Raw genomic sequence first — 26,163 nt, 5'->3', positions numbered from 1 at the left:
ACGGACTAACGCTGTTTTCAGCAGAACTATTCTGGTGTCTCGTTTTTGTGCAGAAATCCAACTTTCGGAAAATCCTCGGAATTTATGCGTAAGGCCCTATTTTCCTGCACATCGACGGAGCGTAAGGTCAAGTAAGGTGGAGGCCTGATACGTCTCCGACGTATCGATAATTTCTTATGTTCCATGCCACATTATTGATGTTATCTACATGTTTTATGCACACTTTATGTCATATTCGTGCATTTTCTCGGAACTAACCTATTAACAAGATGCCGAAGTGCCGATTGTCTGTTTTCTGCTGTTTTTGGTTTCAGAAATCCTAGTAAGGAAATATTCTCGGAATTGGACGAAATCAAAGCCCTGTGGGCCTATTTTTCCACGGAGCTTCCGTAAGACCGAAGAACACACGAAGTGGGGCCACGAGGTGGCGACACCACGTGGCGGCGCGGCCCAGGGGGCCCGCGCCGCCTATGGTGTGGCCCCCTGTCTGGCCCCCCGACTCGCCCTTCCGCCTACAAATAGCCTCCGTGATTTAAAACCCCAGCATCGAGAACCACGATACGGAAAACCTTCCAGACGCCGCCGCCGCCGATCCCATCTCGGGGATCCAGAGATCGCCTCCGCACCCCGCCGGCGAGGGGAATCATCTCCCCGAGCACTCTACGCCGCCAGGGTCGCCTCCGGTGTGATGTGTGAGTAGTCTACCCCTGGACTATGGGTCCATAGCAGTAGCTAGATGGTTGTCTTCTCCCCATTGTGCTATCATTGTCGGATCTTGTGAGCTGCCTAACATGATCAAGATCATCTATCTGTAATTCTATATGTTGCGTTTGTTGGGATCCGATGAATAGAGAATACTTGTTATGTTGATTATCAAAGTTATGCTTATGTGTTGTTTATGATCTTGCATGCTCTCCGTTACTAGTAGATGCTCTGGCCAAGTAGATGCTTGTAACTCCAAGAGGGAGTACTTATGCTCGATAGTGGGTTCATGCTCGCATTGACACCGGGACAAAGGACAAAAGTTCTAAGGTTGTGTTGTGCTGTTGCCACTAGGGATAAAACATTGATGCTATGTCTAAGGATGTAGTTGTTGATTACATTACGCACCATACTTAATGCAATTGTCTGTTGCTTTGCAACTTAATACTGGAAGGGGTTCGGATGATAACCTCAAGGTGGACTTTTTAGGCATAGATGCAGTTGGATGGCGGTCTATGTACTTTGTCGTAATGCCCAATTAAATCTCACTATACTCATCATGATATGTATGTGCATTGTCATGCTCTCTTTATTTGTCAATTGCCCAACTGTAATTTGTTCACCCAACATGCTGTTCGTCTTATGGGAGAGACACCTCTAGTGAACTGTGGACCCCGGTCCAATTCTCTTTACTGAAATACAATCTACTGCAATACTTGTTCTACTGTTTTCGGCAAACACTCCTCTTCCACACAATACGATTAACTCTTTGTTACAGCAAGCCGGTGAGATTGACAACCTCACTGTTTCGTTGGGGCAAAGTACTTTGGTTGTGTTGTGCAGGTTCCACGTTGGCGCCGGAATCCCTGGTGTTGCGCCGCACTACATCTCGCCGCCATCAACCTTCAACGTGCTTCTTGGCTCCTCCTGGTTCGATAAACCTTGGTTTCTTTCTGAGGGAAAACTTGCTGCTGTGCGCATCATACCTTCCTCTTGGGGTTGCCCAACGAACGTGTGAAATACACGCCATCAAGCTCTTTTTCCGGCGCCGTTGCCGGGGAACGAAGAAAAGTTACACCACAAAGATTTTCAACTCCCACGTCAACAGCTCTTTTTCTGGCGCCGTTGCCGGGGAGATCAAGACACGCTGCAAGGGGAGTCTCCACTTCTCAATCTCTTTACTTTGTTTTTGTCTTGCTTAGTTTTATTTACTACTTTGTTTGCTGCACTAAATCAAAATACAAAAAAATTAGTTGCTAGTTTTACTTTATTTGCTATCTTGTTTGCTATATCGAAAACACAAAAAAATTAGTTTACTTGCATTTACTTTATCTAGTTTGCTTTATTTACTGTTGCTAAAATGGCCAACGCTGAAAATACTAAGTTGTGTGACTTCACAACCACAAATAATAATGATTTCTTATGCACACCTATTGCTCCACCTGCTACTACAAAGCAGAATTCTTTGAAATTAAACCTGCTTTACTTAATCTTGTTATGAACAATCAATTTTCTGGTGTTAGTTCTGATGATGCCGCTGCCCATCTTAATAATTTTGTTGAACTATGTGAAATGCAAAAATATAAAGATGTAGATGGTGATATTATTAAACTAAAATTGTTCCCTTTCTCATTAAGAGGAAGAGCTAAAGATTGGTTGCTATCTCTGCCTAAGAATAGTATTGATTCATGGACTAAATGCAAGGATGCTTTTATTGGTAGATATTATCCCCCTGCTAAAATTATATCTTTGAGGAGTAGCATAATGAATTTTAAACAATTAGATACTGAACATGTTGCTCAAGCTTGGGAAAGAATGAAATCTCTGGTTAAAAATTGCCCAACCCATGGACTGACTACTTGGATGATCATCCAAACCTTCTATGCCTACAAAATTTTTCTTCACGGAATTTATTGGATTCAGCTGCTGGAGGTACCTTTATGTCCATCACTCTTGGTGAAGCAACAAAGCTTCTTGATAATATGATGATCAACTACTCTGAATGGCACACGGAGAGAGCTCCACAAGGTAAGAAGGTAAATTCTGTCGAAGAAACCTCTTCCTTGAGTGATAAGATTGATGCTATTATGTCTATGCTTGTGAATGATAGGACTAATATTGATCCTAATAATGTTCCATTAGCTTCATTGGTTGCACAAGAAGAACATGTTGATGTAAACTTCATTAAAAATAATAATTTCAACAACAATGCTTACCTAACAATTCTAGTAACAACTATAGGCCATATCCTTATAATAATGGCAACGGCTATGGTAATTCTTATGGGAATTCTTACAACAATAATAGGAGTTCACCCCTGGACTTGAAGCCATGCTTAAAGAATTTATTAGTACACAAACTGCTTTTAACAAATCTGTTGAAGAAAAGCTTGGGAAAATTGATATACTTGCTTCTAAAGTCGATAGTCTTGTCGCTGATGTTGATCTTTTGAAATCAAAATTTTTGCCTAATGAGAATCATCATAATAAAATTACTACTACAGCAAATGCCATTCAAGTTAGAATTAATGAGAATATAAGATTAATGGCTGAACTGCGTGCTAGGTGGGATAGAGAAGAAAATGAAAAACTAGCTAAAGAGAAGAATATAGCTAAAGTTTGGACTATTACCACCACTAGTAATGCTAATGCTACACATGTTGCTGCACCTTCTACTCATACTAATAAAAGAATTGGTGTTAGCAATGTTTCCACTTCTAATGCAAAGCGCGAAAAACTGCCTGAAACTGCTAAAACTCATGAAACTGCACGTGATAAAGCTGCTGAAATTTTTTCCAACATTGGGGATGATGATCCCATTGCTTTAGATTATAATGGTTTGAATTTTGATGATTGCCACATCTCTGAAGTTATAAAGTTCTTGCAAAAACTTGCTAAAAGTCCTAATGCTAGTGCTATAAATTTGGTTTTCACGCATCATATTACAAATGCCCTCATAAAAGCTAGAGAAGAGAAACTAGAGCGCGAAGCCTCTATTCCTAAAAAGCTAGAGGATGGTTGGGAACCCATCATTAAGATGAAAGTTAAAGATTTTGATTCTAATGCTTTATGTGATCTTGGTGCAAGTATTTCTGTTATGCCTAAGAAAATTTATAATATGCTTGACTTGCCACCGCTGAAAAATTGTTATTTGGATGTTAATCTTGCTGATCATTCTACAAAGAAACCTTTGGGTAAAGTTGATAATGTTCGACATTACCGTTAACAATAACCTTGTTCCCGTTGATTTTGTTGTCTTGGATATTGAATGCAATGCATCTTGTCCCATTATATTGGGAAGACCTTTTCTTCGAATCGTTGGTGCTACCATTGATATGAAGGAAGGTAATATAAAATATCAATTTCCTCTCAAGAAAGGTATGGAACACTTCCCTAGAAAGAGAATGAAGGTACCTTTTGATTCTATTATGAGAACAAATTATGATGTTGACACTTCATCTCTTGATAATACTTGATACACACTTTCGCGCCTAGCTGAAAGGCGTTAAAGAAAAGCGCTTATGGGAGACAACCCATGTTTTTACCTACAGTACTTTGTTTTTATTTTGTGTCTTGGAAGTTGTTTACTACTGTAGCAACCTCTCCTTATCTTAGTTTTGTGTTTTGTTGTGCCAAGTTAAGCCGTTGATAGAAAAGTAAGTACTAGATTTGGATTACTGCACAGTTCCAGATTTCTTTGCTGTCACGAATCTGGGTCCACCTCCCTGTAGGTAGCTCAGAAAATTAAGCCAATTTACGTGCATGATCCTCAGATATGTATGCAACTTTCATTCAATTTGAGCATTTTCATTTGAGCAAGTCTGGTGCCATTTTAAAATTCGTCAATACGAACTGTTCTGTTTTGACAGATTCTGCCTTTTATTTCGCATTGCCTCTTTCGCTATGTTGGATGAATTTCTTTGATCCACTAATGTCCAGTAGCATTATGCAATGTCCAGAAGTGTTAAGAATGATTGTGTCACCTCTGAATATGTCAATTTATAATGTGCACTAACCCTCTAATGAGTTGTTTCGAGTTTGGTGTGGAGGAAGTTTTCAAGGATCAAGAGAGGAGTATGATGCAACATGATCAAGGAGAGTGAAAGCTCTAAGCTTGGGGATGCACCCGGTGGTTCACCCCTGCATATATCAAGAAGACTCAAGCGTTTAAGCTTGGGGATGCCCAAGGCATCCCCTTCTTCATCGACAACATTATCAGGTTCCTCCCCTGAAACTATATTTTTATTCCATCACATCTTATGTGCTTTTTCTTGGAGCGTCGGTTTGTTTTTGTTTTTTGTTTTGTTTGAATAAAATGGATCCTAGCATTCACTTTATGGGAGAGAGACACGCTCCGCTGTAGCATATGGACAAGTATGTCCTTGGTTTCTACTCATAGTATTCATGGCGAAGTTTCTCCTTCGTTAAATTGTTATATGGTTGGAATTGGAAAATGATACATGTAGTAATTGCTATAAATGTCTTGGGTAATGTGATACTTGGCAATTGTTGTGCTCATGATTAAGCTCTTGCATCATATGCTTTGCACCCATTAATGAAGAAATACATAGAGCATGCTAAAATTTGGTTTGCATATTTGGTTTCTCTAAGGTCTAGATAATTTCTAGTATTGAGTTTGAACAACAAGGAAGATGGTGTAGAGTCTTATAATGTTTTCAATATGTCTTTTATGTGAGTTTTGCTGCACCGGTTCATCCTTGTGTTTGTTTCAAATAAGCCTTGCTAGCCTAAACCTTGTATCGAGAGGGAATACTTCTCATGCATCCAAAATACTTGAGCCAACCACTATGCCATTTGTGTCCACCATACCTACCTATGCTACATGGTATTTTCCGCCATTCCAAAGTAAATTGCTTGAGTGCTACCTTTAAAATTCCATCATTCACCTTTGCAATATATAGCTCATGGGACAAATAGCTTAAAAACTATTGTGGTATTGAATATGTAATTATGCACTTTATCTCTTATTAAGTTGCTTGTTGTGCGATAACCATGTTTATCGGGGAACGCCATCAACTCATTGTTGAATTTCATGTGAGTTGCTATGCATGTTCGTCTTGTCTGAAGTAAGGGCGATCTACTCTGAGTTGAATGGTTTGAGCATGCATATTGTGAGAGAAGAACATTGGGCCGCTTAACCGAAGCCATGTTCCATGGTGGAAGTTTCAGTTTTGGACAAACATCCTCAAATCTCTAATGAGAAAAGTATGACTTGTTGTTGTATGCTTAAAGCATTCAAAGAGGAGTCCATTATCTCGTTGTCTATGTTGTCCCGGTATGGATGTCTAAGTTGAGAATAATCAAAAGCGAGAAATCCAAATGCGAGCTTTCTCCTTAGACCTTTGTACTGGCGGCATAGAGGTACCCCTTTGTGATACTTGGTTAAAGCATATGTATTGCGGTGATAATCCAGGTAGTCCAAGCTAATTAGGACAAGGTGCGGGCACTATTAGTACACTATGCATGAGGCTTGCAACTTATAAGATATAATTTACATGATGCATATGCTTTATTACTACCGTTGACAAAATTGTTTCATGTTTTCAAAATCAAAGCTCTAGCACAAATATAGCAATCGATGCTTTTCCTCTATGAGGACCATTCTTTTACTTTCAATGTTGAGTCAGCTCACCTATTTCTCTCCACCTCAAGAAGCAAACACTTGTGTGAACTGTGCATTGATTCCTACATACTTGCTTATTGCACTTATTATATTACTCTATGTTGACAATATCCATGAGATATACATGTTACAAGTTGAAAGCAACCGCTGAAACTTAATCTTCTTTTGTGTTGCTTCAATGCCTTTACTTTGAATTATTGCTTTATGAGTTAACTCTTATGCAAGACTTATTGATGCTTGTCTTGAAGTGCTATTCATGAAAAGTCTTTGCTATATGATTCACTTGTTTACTCATGTCATACACATTGTTTTGATCGCTGCATTCACTACATATGCTTTACAAATAGTATGATCAAGATTATGATGGCATGTCACTCCGTAAATTATCCGTGTTATCGTTTTACCTGCCGGGACGAGCAGAACTAAGCTTGGGGATGCTGATACGTCTCCGACGTATCGATAATTTCTTATGTTCCATGCCACATTATTGATGTTATCTACATGTTTTATGCACACTTTATGTCATATTCGTGCATTTTCTGGAACTAACCTATTAACAAGATGCCGAAGTGCCAGTTGCTGTTTTCTGCTGTTTTTGGTTTCAGAAATCCTAGTAAGGAAATATTCTCGGAATTGGACGAAATCAAAGCCCAGGGGCCTATTTTTCCACGGAGCTTCCAGAAGACCGAAGAACACACGAAGTGGGGCCACGAGGTGGCGACACCACGTGGCGGCGCGGCCAGTGTGGGGCCCGCGCCGCCCTATGGTGTGGCCCCCTCGTCGGCCCCGACTCTGCCCTTCCGCCTACAAATAGCCTCCGTGACGAAACCCCGCATCGAGAACCACGATACGGAAAACCTTCCGCAGACGCCGCCGCCGCCGATCCCATCTCGGGGATCCAGAGATCGCCTCCGGCACCCTGCCGGAGAGGGGAATCATCTCCCGGAGGACTCTACGCCGCCATGGTCGCCTCCGGTGTGATGTGTGAGTAGTCTACCCCTGGACTATGGGTCCATAGCAGTAGCTAGATGGTTGTCTTCTCCCCATTGTGCTATCATTGTCGGATCTTGTGAGCTGCCTAACATGATCAAGATCATCTATCTGTAATTCTATATGTTGCGTTTGTTGGGATCCGATGAATAGAGAATACTTGTTATGTTGATTATCAAAGTTATGCTTATGTGTTGTTTATGATCTTGCATGCTCTCCGTTACTAGTAGATGCTCGCCAAGTAGATGCTTGTAACTCCAAGAGGGAGTACTTATGCTCGATAGTGGGTTCATGCCTCGCATTGACACCGGGACAAGGATGTAAAGTTATAAGGTTGTGTTGTGCTGTTTCCACTAGGTATAAAACATTGATGCTATGTCTAAGGATGTAGTTGTTGATTACATTACGCACCATACTTAATGCAATTGTCTCGTTGCTTTGCAACTTAATACCGGAAGGGGTTCGGATGATAACCTGAAGGTGGACTTTTTAGGCATAGATGCAGTTGGATGGCGGTCTATGTACTTTGTCGTAATGCCCAATTAAATCTCACTATAATCATCATGATATGTATGTGCATTGTCATGCTCTCTTTATTTGTCAATTGCCCAACTGTAATTTGTTCACCCAACATGCTGTTCGTCTTATGGGAGAGACACCTCTAGTGAACTGTGGACCCCGGTCCAATTCTCTTTCTTGAAATACAATCATCGCAATACTTGTTCTACTGTTTTCTGCAAACAATCATCTTCCACACAATACGGTTAACTCTTTGTTACAGCAAGCCGGTGAGATTGACAACCTCACTGCTTCGTTGGGGCAAAGTACTTTGGTTGTGTTGTGCAGGTTCCACGTTGGCGCCGGAATCCCGGTGTTGCGCCGCACTACATCTCGCCGCCATCAACCTTCAACGTGCTTCTTGGCTCCTCCTGGTTCGATAAACCTTGGTTTCTTTCTGAGGGAAAACTTGCTGCTGTGCGCATCATACCTTCCTCTTGGGGTTGCCCAACGAACGTGTGAAATACACGCCATCAAGGCCCGAGGGCCCCACACCATAAGGCGGCGCGGCCTAGGGGGGGCCCGCGCGGCCCTATGGTGTGGCCCCCTCGGCCGGCCTCCGACGCCCTCCTTCGGACTATTTATCGGCCTCGACCTAAAAACGCACGGGGAGAAGTGGAAGTCACCGTAAACCCTCCGTAACGCCGCCACATCGCGAAACTCCGTCGCGGGAGCCAGAAGTCTCCGTTCTGGCACTCCGCCGAGACGGGGAATTGGAGGAGATCATCGCCATCATCACCGCCAACGCCTCTACATCAACCAGCCATGTTTCCCCCATCCATGTGTGAGTAATTCCCCCGCTGTAGGCCGAAGGGGATGGTAGGGATTGGATGAGATTGGTCATGTAATAGCATAAGATTGTTAGGGCATAGTGCCTAGTGTCCGTAATTGGTACTTTGATGATATTGTTGCAACTTGTTATGCTTAATGCTTGTCACTAGGGCCCGAGTGCCATGATCTCAGATCTGAACATGTTATTGTTTCATCATGATATTCATTGTTTATTGATCTTACCTGCAAGTTGTATACACATGTCGCTGTCCGGAACCGATGGCCCCGAAGTGACAGAAATCGGGACAACCGGAGGGAATGGTAGTGATGTGAGGATCACATGTGTTCACGGAGTGTTAATGCTTTGCTCCGGTACTCTATTAAAAGGAGTACCTTAATCTCCAGGAGTGTCCCTTGAGGCCCGGCTGCCACCGGCTGGTAGGACAAAAGATGTTGTGCAAGTTTCTCATTGCGAGCACGTACGACAATAATTGGAACACATGCCTATTGATTGCTTTGTACTTGGACACCGTTTTATTATTATCTGCAAATGCCCTGCTATGATTGTTACATGAGTTTCTCTCATCCATGCAACGCCCGTTCATCCGTCCCCGTGCCTACAGTATTTTAATCCTGCTGTTAACTAAAATCACTACTGCTGTCTTTGTTACTCTGCTGCTGTTATTTCACTACTGCTACTGCTATAAAACTGTTACTACTGATAAACTCTTGCGAGCAAGTCTGTTTCTGTGTGCAAAGCTGAATTGACAACTCCGCTGTTAAGGCTTCCAAGTGTTCTTTGTCTCCCCTTGTGTCGAATCAATAAATTGGGTTTTACTTCCCTCGAGGACTATTGCGATCCCCTATACTTGTGGTTCATCAGGCACCCTAGGGCTGGACCCCATGGGCCGGTGCGGCCAGCAAGGGGGGCGCGCCACCCTGTGGTGTGGGCCCCTCCTTGCCCCACTAACTCATCTCTTCCTCCCATCTCACTCTCTCTCCCGAAAAAACTCGTACTCACTTTCTCTCACTCGCGTTTCTGCTCAAGAGCTCAAGATTTCTCGATCTCTTTGCTCAACCCATATTTCTGTCTGAAATTTGGCACATTTGCTCTTCGGTATGTGACTCCTCCGATTATCCAAATAGAATTTTGTTTGGTTTAGTATATCTTGAATATTTTGCTGCTGTAGGTAACATGTTAAGTGAGCTTGCATGCTTGTTCTAAGTTGTAAAAATTAGTTTTGATGCATGTTTAGTACTCTACCAAGTTGCTATTGTAGTTTCCTTCAATTATATGTCTCCAAATCAATTTTTATAATGTTTGTTGAAAAATTTCAGAAAATGGAGTGGAATAGGCACCAACTGAATCAACAAGAATTGGAGGTGCAAAGAGTTATGAGAGTTCACCGCGAAGAGGGAGTATACCCCTCTTACTACCCATGCGTTGATTTTATGAGGAGTGCAGGAATCTTGCAAGATGTTCAAAATCTGATTTCCAATGCAGGGTTGGAAAATTTTGTTGTTGGTGAACCTTACCAATATGCAAAACTAACCATGTCGGTGGTGCAGGATTTTGAATTCTATTGGTCCCAACCTAATCCCATGGTTCGATATAAAATTTATAATAAAACCATCGACTTGCCTTTTGCTGATTTTTGTACAGCTATTAGAGTGCCACAATGGGGATCTTGTGAGAAGATTAGGGGGACGCCGTAGGAACTCTCGAGTCTATACAAGAAGATCTGTCAAGGAGAAGTTTCTCGAAGAGAGTGGTAAAATTCGTAGCATTCAACTCCCAGCTATTCGCTATTTTGCTTATTTCATCACCAAGTGCGTTCTTGTTAGATGTAATGCAAATAAGTTATCTATCCAGGATTTAGCTTTCCTAGCTGCTGCATTGCAAGGTGATAGGACTTATAACTTGGGTGCTTTGATAGCCTTTAGACTTGCCACTAACCGTGAGAAGGGAGAAATTTGTGGAGGTCTCATCGCCTCTCGTTTATTAGCTATGCATGGTGTAGAACCTCACCCTCTTGATGTTCAGCTCTCTGTAGAGAAACTCAATATTGTTTCAATGATTAAACATGACTTTGTTTCTAACCAATCTAATCTGAGTAACCTGTCTTATGAGATAACATTTTACAAGAAAAATTGGAGAACAACTAAAAGAACTGAAAAACTAGTAGGATTGCCTACCTGCTTTGTTTAACCTTGCTTCCAGGGGAAATTGGTCGGTCACGGAAGGTAAACTAAATGCATACATAGAGGGGGATGGCCATCATGCAAGGGACGGCACGGAGGAGGCCGAGGAACACCTCGACTTGTCATCCGATGCAGCGAGCTCTTCACATCAACATTTTGGGCATGTGGAGCCTTCACCCTTTTCTTCTACATAGGGACTTTATTATGCGAATTCCCTAGCTAGCAATCGACCGCGCAAGCGATCTGTTTTCTTCCGCGCGGGCGCTCCGTCGCAACGTTTTCTTTTCGCCGCGTTCCGTCGGCAGCTCGCGCGATACAGCTTCACATTTTCCTGCCCGCATGCGAGATAGGACAAACAAGTGTGGGGACCACATGTGCAGTTTCCCGGCCTTGCGTGGAGCAATTTCTTCTGTCTCCACGCATGAGCATGCACCTACGGAGAGGTGGAGGCGGGTCCCATGGCGCGCATGTGCAGCGTTCCTCTCTCATCTCTCTTCCTTTTTCTCTCTATTTTGCGATTCCTTCTCTCTTCCATCTATTCTTCATCCTAATTTCTTTTTCTTTTGTATAATAAATACGTGATTTGTCCGATATTCCTCTTTTGTCCTAGTTTCCTTTTTTGTCCTTAGTATCAATAATTATGGTTTAGTACAATTCCCTTTCCGACGGCCAAAGCTGAGGCAAAGCAAAGTTTAGTACAATTCCCTTTCTACAATTCACTTTTTTTTGTAATAATTCAATATTTTTCTTTCCCTTTTTCGGGCTAGTGGGTTTTATGGGGGAAATAACGGGTGAGGAAACCACTTGCAACTCAAATAAACTACCACTTGCAACTTAAATAAATTACTACTTTCCACTCAAATTAAGTACACTTTTCATCAAGGTTGTTAACTTTGATAAATTAGCTTTTCGGGTCGATAACTTTTCACATTTACCGTTCATAAATATTGGGCATAGCGGTTGATAAATTGTGTGCTAAAAATGTTTCCATAATATTGTAAATTGAATTAGTTTTTCGGGTCGATAACTATTCATATTTACCATTGATAAAGAACGGACGGAGGGGTTGATAAATTTGAGAGCTAAAAATATTTTTAAAATATTCTAGATGAAATTAGTTTGTTAGGTCGATAACTTTTCATATTTACCGTTGATAAATAATGGGCAGAACGGTCGATAAATTGTGACCTAAAAAATGTTCCCATAATATTCTAAATTAAATTAGTTTTTCGGGTCGATAAATTTTCTCATTTACCGCTGATAAATAACGGCGAATGAGTTGATAAATTGTGAGCTAAAATGTTTCTAAAATATTTTAAATGAAATTAACTTGTCGGGTCGATCATTTTTCATATTTATCGTTGATAAATAATAGGCCAAGCGGTTGATAAATTGTGAGCTAAAAATGTTCCCATAGTATTCTAAATTAAATTAATTTTTCGGCTCGATAACTTTTCACATTTACCGTTGATAAATAACGGGTGGAGGGATTGATAAATTGTGAGCTAAAATGTTTTTATAATATTCTAAATCATATTAGCTTTTCGGATTGATAATTTTCCATATTTACCGTTGATAAATGATGGACGAAGCGGTGGATAATCTGTGAGCTAAAAATATTATCACAATGTTCTAAATTAATTTATTTTTTCGGTCGATGATTTTTTACATTTACCATTGGTAAATAACGGGCGGAGGGGTTGATAATTTGTGAGCTAAAATGTTTCTAAAATATTATAAATAAAATTAACTTTTTGGGTTGATAACTCTTGCTGCTAGTTGTAAAGATCTTGTCTAGATCGATTTATTGGTAAGAGCAGATCTAAAATTTGAGTTGTCGATCAAAGATAAAACATGTTGAATTTTTGAATTTAAAAAAGATATATGATCTTAAATTTGACTTGTCATTAAATTAGTGTATATTGCATGCATTGATGAAAAATTGCGAAAAGAAATTAAGTTTTTCAATGTTTTGCACTAAATTTTGTTGTTAAGTGCACATAAATGGTAGAATCAAGGTGGAAAATTCTCGCGGACGCAATCGGAACAAAAGGAATGGAAACATCCCGCGCATGCATGTACAGCTTCATCCAACTTATATCCGGCCAAAAAGAAAAACGATCGGGCTTTTTAAATTTACTTCTACCATATGGATTATAGTACTAGAATATTAGCGTGTCCAATTTAGACATGAAAGAGTGAAAGCAAAGGTGGTCAGCACCACGTGTCTGCTGCTCGCAAGGACGGCAAAGGGTTGGGTTCGATTCCCGCTGGAGGCAATTTAGTTTTGCTGCTCGCGCGTGCGGCACCGTAGTCCCGAAATGGAAACTACCGGATTTCTTTTCTCGGGTAGCGCGGGATGTTGTCGGAAGTGACCGCTTGGCTGAGCTGCAGCGGTCGACCGCTAAATAGGGATGCCCCTTATTATGATCACACCATGTATGATCCACCGGCGTGGAACCCTGATCCTCGCTGGGGTTGATCTCCACTTAGGCCAAAAGCGTAAGCTTGGGGGGAGGTATACCGGCATCACTCATTCATTGCATATTATAATTGCTGGATACTTGTACATACTTGTTTAGCTTTTTAAAGTGGTTTTCTAATAAGAGGAAGATGATATTTGGGGAAGTGCTGATTGAAAACAGATTCTGGACTGATACCAAAAAAAATCTCAAAAACAGCCAGAACGTTATTTTGCGAAGCCAATTTTTTTGCATGTTCCCCAGGTTGTTATCTAATTTTCATTAGTTGAACACTTTTCGATTTTAGCAGCAGAAGAATTTCTTAAAAATCGATTACTGTACTGCTGTCAAGTTTGGCAGATTTCTGTTACTTTGTGTTTATGTGATTCTTTTAGTTTTCATTCTCTTGTTTTTGCTTTGTTTCTTTTTCCTAAAACACAAAAAGTCCAAAAATATTTCTGTTGTTTCTCTTTATCATTTGCTTATTTTAGTTTCTTGCTCTTATTTTGCTTTATTTGCTATCGTTGGTTTGCTATAAGAAAATCCAAAAAGATTTTGCTTTGCTTGCTTGTTTCCTTTTGTTCTTGTTTCCAATTCGAAAACACCAAAAATATTTGTTGTCCTTCTTTGGTTTTGTAAAGTTCATTATGGAGTTCAGCGGTCTTCGGGGGTTGAAGCTTGGTTTTCATTCCATATTATTCAAGCTACACAAGTGAAAGGCAATAATGACGATCTACGACAATCCGACTGAGGTGAGAGGCTGGTATGAACTCTATTTGTTTTAATTTTTGTACATATACTCATCCATGTGAGCATGGTTAGTTGGTTCATGTGAGGTATATGTCATTTAATGAAGTCTAATAGTTCATGATCTCTCATGTTTAGCTCCAATTTATTAATATGAGTAGCATGTCATAAATATTTGCTTGCATTGCTTTATTCATAGATAGATATGACATTGTGGTATCTTCCTCTGAATAATTCACTTGAATCAACTTGGCACATGCTCACGCATGCATATGACTGAACAAAAGTCAATTAAGCCTCGATGATTTACTTTGCCTCAGAGTTCTTGTATCACTTTTATGCCTCCGTTAATTTATTTTGTCGCAAGCATGATTATGACGATTCTTGCTTCTCTTGATTGTCGCTTCCCAGTCTATTGCTAGCCTTCACTTGTACCGAGCGGGAACGCTGCTCGTGCTTCCAAACCCTGAAAACCGAGTTATTCCAAAGTGTCCACCATAAATACCTATGCATGGCATTTCAAACCATTCCAAGTAAATTCTCATGTGCTACCTTTAAAACCTTCAAAATGCTTCTCAATTTGTGTTAATGTTTTATAGCTCATGAGGAAGTATGTGGTGTTTATTTTTCAATCTTGTCATTTACTCCTGACAGACTTTCACCAATGGACTAGTGGCACATCCGCTTATCCAATAATTTTGCAAAAAGAGCTGGCAACCGGGTTCCCAGCCCCAATTAATTAACTTTCATCAATAATTCTCTTCACATGCTTTGCCCTGATTTATCAAGAAGTTGTGCCTTAATTTGCAAATAGACACTCCTCCATGGTATGAGAATGTTGGAAGGCACCCGAGGATTCGGTTAGCCATGGCTTGTGTAAGCAAAGGTTGGGGGGAGTGTCATCCATAATGAAAACTAAAATACATGTGTAAACAAAAGAGAAGAGGGATGATCTACCTTGCTGGTGGAGATAATGTCCTTCATGGGAGCCGCCCTTGGAAGTCTGGTTGATGAGGTAGTTAGAGTACCCACTATCATTCGTTGACAACAACAAACACCTCTCAAAATAATTTTACTCCTGTTTTACAAATGAAAAGCTCTAGCACATGTTAATCCCTGCTTCCCTCTGATGCGCGTAGATGTACACGTCCGTTGGGAACCCCAAGAGGAAGGTATGATGCGCACAGTGGCAAGTTTCCCTCAGTAAGAAACCAAGGTTTAATCGGACCAGTAGGAGTCAAGAAGCACGTTGAAGGTTGATGGCGGCGAAATGTAATGCGGCGCAACACCAGGGATTCCGGCGCCAACGTGGAACCTGCACAACACAACCAAAGTACTTTGCCCCAACGAAACAGTGAGGTTGTCAATCTCACCGGCTTGCTGTAACAAAGGATTAACCGTATTGTGTGGAAGATGATTGTTTGCAGAAAACAAGAAAGAACAATTACAGTAGATTGTATGCGATGTAAAGAATAGGACCGGGATCCACAGTTCACTAGAGGTGTCTCTCCCATAAGATAAAAGCATGTTGGGTGAACAAATTACAGTCGGGCAATTGCCAAATAGAGAGGGCATAACAATGCACATACATGATATGATAAATATAGTGAGATTTAATTGGGCATTACGACAAAGTACATAGACCGCTATCCAGCATGCATCTATGCCTAAAAAGTCCACCTTCAAAGTTATCATCCGAACCCTTCCAGTATTAAGTTGCAAACAACAGACAATTGCATTAAGTATGGTGCGTAATGTAATCAATAACTACATCCGTAGACATAGCATCAATGTTTTATCCCTAGTGGCAACATCACATCCACAACCTTAGAACTTTCATCACCTGTCCTGCATTTAATGGAGGCATGAACCCACTATCGAGCATAAATACTCCCTCTTGGAGTTAAGAGCAAAAACTTGGCCAGAGCCTCTACTAATAACGGAGAGCATGCAAGATCATAAACAACACATAGGTAATAACTTGATAATCACCATAACATAGTATTCTCTATCCATCGGATCCCGACAAACACAACATATAGTATTACAGATAGATGATCTTGATCATGTTAGGCAGCTCACAAGATCCAACAATGAAGCACATAAGGAGAAGACGACCATCTAGCTACTGCTATGGACCCATAGTCCAGGGGTGAACTACACACTCATCACTCAGGAGGCGATCATGGCGATGAAGAGTCCTCCGGGAGATGATTCCCCTCTCCGGCAGGGTGCCGGAGGCGATCTCCTGAATCCCCCGAGATGGGATTGGCGGCGGCGGCGTCTCTGGAAGGTTTTCCGTATCGTGGCTCTCGGTACTGGGGGTTTCGCGACGGAGGCTTTAAGTAGGCGGAAGGGCGGAGTCGGGAGAGTCACGGGGGCCCCACACGCTAGGGCCGCGCGGGCCCCCTCTAGGCCGCGCCGCCCTAGTGTGGCGGCGCACCGTGGCCCCACTTCGTCTCCCCTCCGGTCTTCTGGAAGCTTCGTGTAAAAATAGGCCCCTGGGCGTTGATTTCGTCCAATTCCGAGAATATTTCCTTACTAGGATTTCTGAAACCAAAAACAGCAGAAAACAGCAACTGGCTCTTCGGCATCTCGTTAATAGGTTAGTGCCGGAAAATGCATAAATACGACATATAATGTGTATAAAACATGTAGATATCATCAATAATTTAGCATGGAACATAAGAAATTATCGATACGTCTGAGACTTATCAGCATCCCCAAGTTTAGTTCTGCTCGTTCGAGCATAAACGATAACAAAGATAATTTCTGGAGTGACATGCCATCATAACCTTGATCATACTATTGTAAGCATATGTAATGAATGCAGCGATCAAAACAATGGTAATGACATGAGTAAACAAATGAATCATAAAGCAAAGACTTTTCATGAATAGTACTTCAAGACAAGCATCAATAAGTCTTGCATAAGAGTTAACTCATAAAGTAATAAATCAAAGTAAAGGTATTGAAGCAACACAAAGGAAGATTAAGTTTCAGCGGTTGCTTTCAACTTATAACATGTATATCTCATGGATAGTGTCAATGTAAAGTAATATAACAAGTGCAATATGCAAGTATGTAGGAATCAATGCACAGTTCACACAAGTGTTTGCTTCTTGAGGTGGAGAGAGATAGGTGAACTGACTCAACATAAAAGTAAAAGAAAGGTCCTTCAAAGAGGAAAGCATCGATTGCTATATTTGTGCTAGAGCTTTTATTTTGAAAACATGAAACAATTTTGTCAAAGGTAGTAATAAAGCATATGAGTTATGTAAATTATATCTTACAAGTTGCAAGCCTCATGCATAGTGTACTAATAGTGCCCGCACCTTATCCTAATTAGCTTGGGTTAATACTGATCATCATTGCATAACATATGTTTCAACCAAGTGTCACAAAGAGGTACCTCTATGCCGCCTGTACAAGGGTCTAAGGAGAAAGTTCGCATTGGATTTCTCGCTTTTGATCATTCTTCAACTTAGACACCCATACCGGGACAACATAGACAACAGATAATGGACTCCTCTTTTAATGCTTAAGCATTCAACAACAGTTAATATTCTCATAAGAGATTGAGGTTTTATGTCCAAACTGAAACATCCACCATGATTCATGGCTTTAGTTAGCGGCCCAATGTTCTTCTCTAACAGTATGCATACTCAAACCATTTGTTTGTGAAAACCGCCCTTACTTCAGACAAGACGAACATGCATAGCAACTCACATGATATTCAACAAAGAGTTGATGGCGTCCCCAGGAAACATGGTTATCGCACAACAAACAACTTAATAAGAGATAAAGTGCATAAGTACATATTCAATACCACAATAGTTTTTAAGGCTATTTGTCCCATGAGCTATATATTGCAAAGGCGAATGATGGAATTTTAAAGGTAGCACTCAAGCAATTTACTTTGGAATGGCAGAGAAATACCATGTAGTAGGTAGGTATGGTGGACACAAATGGCATAGTGGTTGGCTCAAGGATTTTGGATGCATGAGAAGTATTCCCTCTCGACACAAGGTTTAGGCTAGCAAGGTTATTTGAAACAAACACAAGGATGAACCGGTGCAGCAAAACTCACATAAAAGACATATTGTAAACATTATAAGACTCTACACCGTCTTCCTTGTTGTTCAAAACTCAATACTAGAAATTATCTAGACTTTAGAGAGACCAAATATGCAAACCAAATTTTAAGTGGTGTGACCAAAACAGGCCATAGATGGTTGAAAGTTTCTCAGAGAACCAAAAGTGGTTAAAAGTTTGCTCAAGAACCATTTAGGTCAAAGAGCTCTAAGCAAGTAAGCAACCCTGTGCCATATGTCAGTGATTAACAAGTTGCACTGATTCGTTAGTTCCACCGAACGCAAAAGCAATGTTGTGCTGGTGGTGAAGACGAGCTATGGCCTAGGTTAGGCAGGGTGTGGTGATAGCCAAAGCGTAGGCGGGCCTCTCCGCCTCTGGAACAGGAGCGCCCTTGTATTCAGGGAAGCATGCATGCGCTAGAACAAATGTTTGGATCGTGTGTACGTACAGTTATTTTAGGCGCTCACTGTTCTTCTATCTTTGACAGGCGTCGTCTTGCACCGTGCTGCCTGGTTAGGGGTTACAGATTCTGACAGTGTTTGGGTTTGGTTGCATCGGGGTCCCAGCTCCTGGATCTGTGGTGCTGGATCTTGGCATCTTGTAGCCACCCTCCACTGTTTAACTCGGGAACTAGAAGGAAGGGAAATGTAGAGGCATGTTGAAGCACTAGGAAAATGTTTAGCCACCTTTACATGTTGTTAATGTTGAAGAACTAGGAAGACTATTGTTTGTCTCGTTCGCTCATGGAAAATGCCCATTCAATCAGCATTTTCCGGAGCTCTCCTCTATCTTCTCAGGTCCTTGACCGTTTTCCTGAGAAAAATAGACACTAAAAGCCTCTCCACTAGGTACAAATGGTTGAATCCTCAATCGAATAGTATCGTGCAAAAGTTGACTACTAGAAACGAATTGACTCCCACTAAAAAAATGAATCATGAACAAGAAACATCAGTTTTCCATCTCAGAAAAAATCACTTTTCTATGCAAAAGAATCAACCAGGACCTAAATCGCGGTGGAAATGAAATCCAGCTTATCTTCCAAGCACAGACTCGTCTACTTCCTCGCAGATTTCAGGAAACAGCGGTGTTCTCGAGAGACGCAAGGTACTGGTCACGAATTTCTTTCCAGGTTTGCCTACAAAACGGTACAAACAGTAGCATTCTATTTTAAAATCCCCACAGTTGCTTTCATAGCTCAGTTGGTTAGAGCACCCGTTTAGTAAGCGGGAGGTCTTGAGTTCAACTCTCAATGAAAGCAACAATATTTTGCTACGCATTTTGTTTTGTGCGCCCCATGCTATTTCTACACTATTCTGCTAGGTATTTCGTTTTATGTGTCTCATACTATTTTTTCCATACGGTTTTGCGAAAAAATACCACTCCTATTAAGTTGCTGTTGCGGTCAGAAACCCACCGGCGAGCAGCGACGGACAACACAGTAGAGTCGGGAGGCTCCCAGGACTGCGGCTGGCCCTGGTCCCTCCGAGCGACGGCCCGCAAAGACTCGGCACGCACGTCCGATGCTGGTGCAAGGGCATGCCACCTGACCTATACCTGGTCAGGAAGGTGATGGATGTGCCTCGCTTAGTTTCCTGCATGGCATACACGTAAACATTAAATACGAGCCTCGATCGGCTCTCAGGTTGTCCTGTGAATCGGCTCAAAGAGCCGATCCACCCATGATCCGTACGAGGTGTACGAATATATGGTGGTCCTGCTTGATCAACATAAAGCTAAAACGACCTACTACGATTTAGGGTTTTCACCACATAATCGGAACATCCTACTCGTGATTGAGCCTGGCGGCCACGCACGGTGATCGTAAACCGACCCTAGACAAGACCTAAAAACCAACACGAAGTTGATCCCCGGAACATCCTGTCTAGGGCTAGCAAACTACACCCTACGCGCCACTGGATCCTTCAACCCGTTTGTAAGGCCTAACTATGTAGATATTAAACTAATCCTTGAAGAACAAGGAGCAATCATAACGGATCGGATCTACTAAATAACGATCAAGCGGGGTGCCGCCCTTACACCTAAAATAGGTGTAAGGGCGGCTAGACGTCTAAGGGTTGCACGACGACAGCATATGATACGATGAACAATGCTAACCCTAACACATCTAAGATAACTACGTTGCTCGCCATCAACAAGGCTTCAGCATGAGCAACGCATGAACGGGGAATAAACGTGTACTGCCTAGATCGCAAGATGCGATCTAGGCAGCATGATGCTTACCCGGAAGAAACCCTCGAGACAAGGGAGTTGGCGATGCGCCTAGATTGGTTTGTGGTGAACGTGATTGTTGTTTATTTCATAAATCCTAGATACATATTTATAGTCCGTAGACTTTCTAACGTGGGAATAATCCCAACCGGGCACGAGCCAAACTCTATCTAACCGACACGTATCCTACTATATTACAAATACACGGGCAAACTAGTCCAAACTTTGCATATAAGGCCGATTCATGTATTTCTTCCATGTATATCCTTCAAGCCCATCTTTAATCGCAGCCCACCTCTGATCCGGTCAAATTCTGGTGATAACACATGCCCCCCTGGTTTTGGAAATGATAATTCCAAAATCACTCTGCTTTTTCTTCGTCGGGTCATGTCGTGGCAGAGCAGAACCGTCGCAGTATCCTTCATCATGATGCCTTGCCTCTTCCACTTCTCCGCGTGACCTGGCAATTTTTTTTTGTTGGGCACCACTTCCTCGGAAACTGCTGTGGCATTGAATCTCCACTATATCCCCTTTTATTTAACCGCTCCAAACAGTTTGCTTCTTCATCCCCTTCGCATTAGCACTCCAAAAGCCCTCCTGCGCCACCATGTCTTCTTCCTCCTCTGCCTCATCGGGTCTTTCCACCCAATCCTCCTCCTCCCGCGAGCCGACGCCGGAGTGGGACCCGGAGGAGGCCCATGCGGCCAACATCCACCGCGCCATCGAAGCCGGGGAGGAGTCCAGTCGCGATTTCTCCGTCTGGTCTGAGGACGACAAGTCCTCGACCGACGGGGAAAGTGACCTCCGCTTCCTTGCCGACGGGGAAACGGAGGAGGAGAGCGATAACGATCGCTTCTCCTGTGATGACTTCACCTCCCCCGAGGAGGAGGAGGAGGAGGACGACACCTCCTCCGATGAACCGTCGGCCAAGCGCTTCTGCCCCTGGCCGGGGAACCTCAGCGACTTCGACAGCGACGACGACGATGCTGACGAGGAGGACGAGGACAACGAGGGCCCTGCCGGCGGCCGCTGCAGCAGCGACGACGAGCCCGCCGGGAGTAGCGCCGACAGCGGCGACGACGGCGACGACGAGGGCAGCGACGGCCCGTAGATAGGACCCTTAGCATAGGATCAGTAGTAGTAGATGGGGCAATGTATCCCCTAGTACTTCCTTTTGAGAGCAATCAGCTCTTTATGTAAGAAATCCTATTTATCAATGAAGAATTTCCCCCAGTTTGATTTTGCCGATTTCCTTTAAGCTAATTTAGCCGATTTCCTTTAAGCTAATTTAGCCGATTTCCCACTTAGCCAATGCTCAATGAGCCGATGGCAACACATCGGTTCTTCACAATCTATCCTTCAACTCTTCGACTGATGACTTTGAGATCTGGTGGATAATGTGGAAGACCCTTGCCTTCAAGAGAGCCCTTAAATTCCTCCCACCAGCTCCAGTGATCCTCTTCTGCAAGAACTCACCATTTTTGAAGAAGGTTGCGACGAAGGACTAGCCGATGACACCCCAATCGGCTTCTAAAAACAGAGCATCTACCAGGCCAGCTGCCCCCCGAGCCTCAGTCAAGGCGAGAATAGCGGTGAGGATGCACAGATCAGACAAAGGGCTTTGAACTCAGGTAATTCTGAGACAGCCACCATGCAGAGCCAGCCAAACTTGCCCCCATCGATCGCCTTTTCTTCCGTTGCAAGCCGATATTGTAGACGAAACACCAACGGCTTAATGAGCAAAAGGCTGCCTTGCATGCCAAAACTGACGCTTCTGACAGCACTGCTAAACTGGCGCAAAGGGTTGGAAGTCCTCGAAGAGAAAGTTCGGGCACCAAAATCGGCTCATTGCAGCTGAGGAAGCTCTCATTGTTCACTCCCTCAAGGAAGCAGAAGGCCTCGAAGCTGAACTGAAGACCGACTTGGTGAAAATCCGCGTCTTGAACACGCAGCGGGTAGATCCTGTGTAATTGTACTAGAGTCGATGGCTGTGCATCGGCTTTGTTTCTTAGCTCTAAAGTCGATGTCTGTGCATCGGCTGTATACCATGAGAATTTTTTTACTGGCCGATTTTTCTATCGGCCCCCAATATTTCACTGCACATGTATCGCACATGTTCATCTGATTAGGTGCCCCCCGAGCCGAATCTGTCAGGTAACTGCGGATATCGGCTCTGTAGTTAGCCAAGGCACTGTATTTGAACGTCGGCTCCGTTAGGACTAATGTTGACTCTCATCAGCCGACGTAAAACCGCTGCCCATTAGATCGACGTTGAACACAAAAGTAACGTATGGTGAGGATAATTTTGGCCGATTGCTGGAATCGGCCTCCATGTTGATTGAATCGCTCAATGAAGGTTTTGCAATGTTCCTCCATAGATCTTTGGGGCCGATCCCAAGGATCGGCCTCGCCACGTTTGTCCATAGGTTTGTTCTTGCTATACGGTCAGGCTGGTGGATAAGACCAGCCTAACCCCGTCCTTCGTCACGTCGATGCGCTCGCAGTCGTCCAAATTGATGCCTGAGAGTGGATCTTGGCCTGTTGTCTCCCAAGCGTTCATGCCAGCCGTTGAAATCTCGGCTGAGTCATCTGCATGGACGGCCTCTACTTCATCTCCATCCCACTGTATTACGCATTGGTGCATCGTGGATGGAATGCAACAGTTGGCGTGGATCCAATCTCTTCCTAGCAGGACAGCATAGGTGCTCTTGCTATCGACAATAAAGAACGTCGTAGGGATGGTTTTCCTTCCTACGGTCAGATCCACGTTCAGAACACCTTGTGCGTCAGACGCTTGGCCGTTGAAATCGCTCAGTGTCACGTTGGTCTTGATCAGATCCGAGCTAGAGCGTCCCAACCGACGTAGCATGGAGTATGGCATAATGTTGACTGCCGCTCCGGTGTCCACCAGCATCTTGTTGACAGGCTGCCCATTGATATAACCTCGCAAGTACAGGGCCTTCAGATGTCTGTAGCTTCTTTCTGGTGGCTTCTCAAAGATAACTGGCCGTGGGCCGCAGTCAAGTTGTGCCACAGGTGCTTCGTCTAATCCTGGAGCACTAAACTCCGTCGGAAGGATGAACACCATGTTTGTGCCAGCCGATGTTTCATCATCGGCTTTCTTTTGTTTGGGGCGCCACTCTTTCCTTTGTGGCCGACCTTCTTCGTCCAGGGTTCGCTGAATTTTAGCGGCCAGATCAGGCCGCGCCTTCCTCAACGTGTGCAGGTATAACCTTTCGGCTTCCTCCAAACCACGTAGTCGCTGAACCCTACGCTTTTGGGAACGGCTGAGTCCATTAGGGCACCACCTTGGCCGGTGGTACTTATCTTCTTCCTCATCATCGTCTTCCAATTCCTCGAGATCTTCCACCCGAGAGGACTCAGCGTGCTTGTTCCGAGGCGGGAGAGGCCCTAGACATTTGAACACGGACACGTTAGCTGCATCCTTCTTCTTCTGTCTACATTCTGGGCAGTTGCCGATTGTAGGCAATCGGCTCATTCCTGAATCCCAGCAGTGTCTGAAGAAGGGACAGTCCCAGTGCCTATCCTCGTCGTCTTGCTCTCTTGACTTTTCCTTGGCATGGCGCTCATATCTCTCCTCGTCGCGATCATGCCGACGATGTCTCCTGGCGTCCCCAGCTAGACGATCTCTTTCACCATCGTCGTTGGGTCATCGGCGTTGGTCATATTGACTCACATACTTGTTGAGGAGGTGATCAGAGAGAGGTCGCTGATATCTCACATTCCTCACTTCTCCCTCTGTGATGTAGCGCTTGCCATCGTGACGGAGCCGATCGCGTGGAACGGCTTCCTCTGTGTCCTTGCTATGAGAGCAGCTGCCCTCGTCTCCGTCCTTACCAGAGTGGTGTCCAGGTCCTACCATATTGATGTTGAACGAGAATCCTGGCTGGCACCCTCCAGGGTAAGTGCACTCCACCATGTTAACGGCGGGGAAGGGGTGTGTGTCGACTTTCATGGCGTACTGGCTGAAAATTAGACGCCCTTGTTCTATCGCCATTTGGACCTGCTGCCGCCACACCCTGCAGTCGTTGGTGGCATGGGTGAACGTGTTATGCCACTTGCAGTATGGCTTTCCGTTCAGCTCCTGCGCCGTGGGGATCTTGTGGCCTTCGGGTACCTTTAGCTGCTTCTCCTTAAGTAAGAGGTCGAAAATCTGCTCAGCTTTGGTAACGTCGAAGTCAAACCCTCTGGGAGGACCTTGTGGCTTAACCCACTTGCAGGACACGGGGCTTGCCCCCCGAGTCAATTCAGCCACTGCTACCTCTTGATCTCCCGCAGAGCCTTCGTCTTCATCTGCCTCAACCAGGACCACCGCACGCTTGAATTTATCCTGGTATACATCTGGGTGGCGCTGTTCATATATCGACAACCTTCGCACCATGTGCGCCAGTGAAGGGTAGTCTGCTTGGGAGGCCACGTCCTTGATCGGTGATGCGAGACCCACCACCGCCAACTCGACTGCTTCTTTTTCAGTCACACGAGCCGAATAGCATCGGTTCCTAACGGTCCTGAAGCGCTGGACGTATTCTGACACTGTTTCTCCGCGCTTCTGTCGTACTTGTGCTAAATCGGCAATGCCAGCCTCGGAAGCCTCTGAGTGATACTGCATGTGGAACTGCTCTTCCAACTGCTTCCACGTTCGGACTGAGTCTGGTGGCAGCGATGTGTACCACCCGAAAGCCGATCCTGTGAGGGACTGTGCGAAGAACCTCACACGCAGCTCATCTGATGCTGAGATCGTGCCCAGCTGTGCCAAATATCGGCTCACATGCTCGATGGAGCTGGAACCATCTGATCCACTAAACTTGGAGAAATCAGGGAGCCGATATTTGGGTGGTAGCGGGATCAACTCGTACTCGTTGGGGTACGGCTTGGAATAGCCGACTGTCCTCCTTTTCGGCACCATGCCGAACTGGTCTCTCAGGATTGTACTGATCTGATCCGCGGTGCTGGCTGCAGGAGTCGAACTCTGAAGATTCGCCGGAGTGGCATACTTAGCCAGCCATGCTTGCTTTTCCAGCTCTGAGCCAACTGCAGGAGCTGAGCTCTGGAGGTTTGTCGGAGTGGCATACTTAGCTAGCCACGTCTGCTTCTCAAGATCTGTTCCCGAAGTTCCTCCTGCTGTTCCAGAAGTCCCTGCTGTTGCAGTCTGGTTTATGAGTGCCCAGTTACTGCAGTCTGGCACGTATGTGCACGTGTATCCGTGAGGGATCTCCTTAGGCGCCTCATGCAAGAACTGGTAGTCACTAGGGTCACAACCGATCTTGTAGACGACGTATGCCGGTGAATTCGGCACTTCTGGTGCTGCCAACGCGAATGGCAGCGGTGGACGGGACTGGAGTGGCATCTCTCCTTGGTAAGTCCCTAGAGCTGGTCCTGACAGAGAGTACTGATGCCTCATGATTTCCTGGATCACCCGAAGAGCGACACGCTCCAAAGTGTTCACCAGGCTCTCAGAATGGCGGTGTAGCGAATGAGCTACCATGAAGTTAATCTCCTGACGCAGAGACCTGGTGCGTTCTTCTGACGGGGCGGACAGGTCCACTCCATCGAGCGCGCCTTCAGGTGAGAACCCTTTCCACCTGATGCCATGTGAGCGGGTTCTGTGAAAAAAGCCGATGAGGTCGGCTTCGAGGATTGCTTTGACCTCGTCATACTTCTTCTTGAGCTCCTCGGTCAGATCCTCATACGTGACTGGAGTGCCTTCCGCCATCTCAGATGTAGATGGCGATGCGGTTGATGT

The 26,163-nt window shown here is 44.0% G+C and overlaps 1 non-coding gene across 1 annotated transcript; it reads left to right on the top strand.

Moving 5' to 3' along the window:
• The first annotated feature begins 19,354 nt into the window (after positions 1-19,354).
• On the top strand, positions 19,355-19,428 carry TRNAT-AGU (transfer RNA threonine (anticodon AGU)). The gene has a single exon. It is a non-coding gene; the product is annotated as a tRNA-Thr (tRNA).
• Positions 19,429-26,163: the final 6,735 nt, after the last annotated feature.

The sequence above is a fragment of the Lolium perenne genome, chromosome 3 (genome assembly GCF_019359855.2).
Source record: "Lolium perenne isolate Kyuss_39 chromosome 3, Kyuss_2.0, whole genome shotgun sequence".
In the NCBI taxonomy this organism is placed as follows: Eukaryota; Viridiplantae; Streptophyta; class Magnoliopsida; order Poales; family Poaceae; genus Lolium; species Lolium perenne.
Note: the sequence above shows the minus strand (reverse complement) of the source record. Positions and strands in the feature narration are given on the sequence as shown.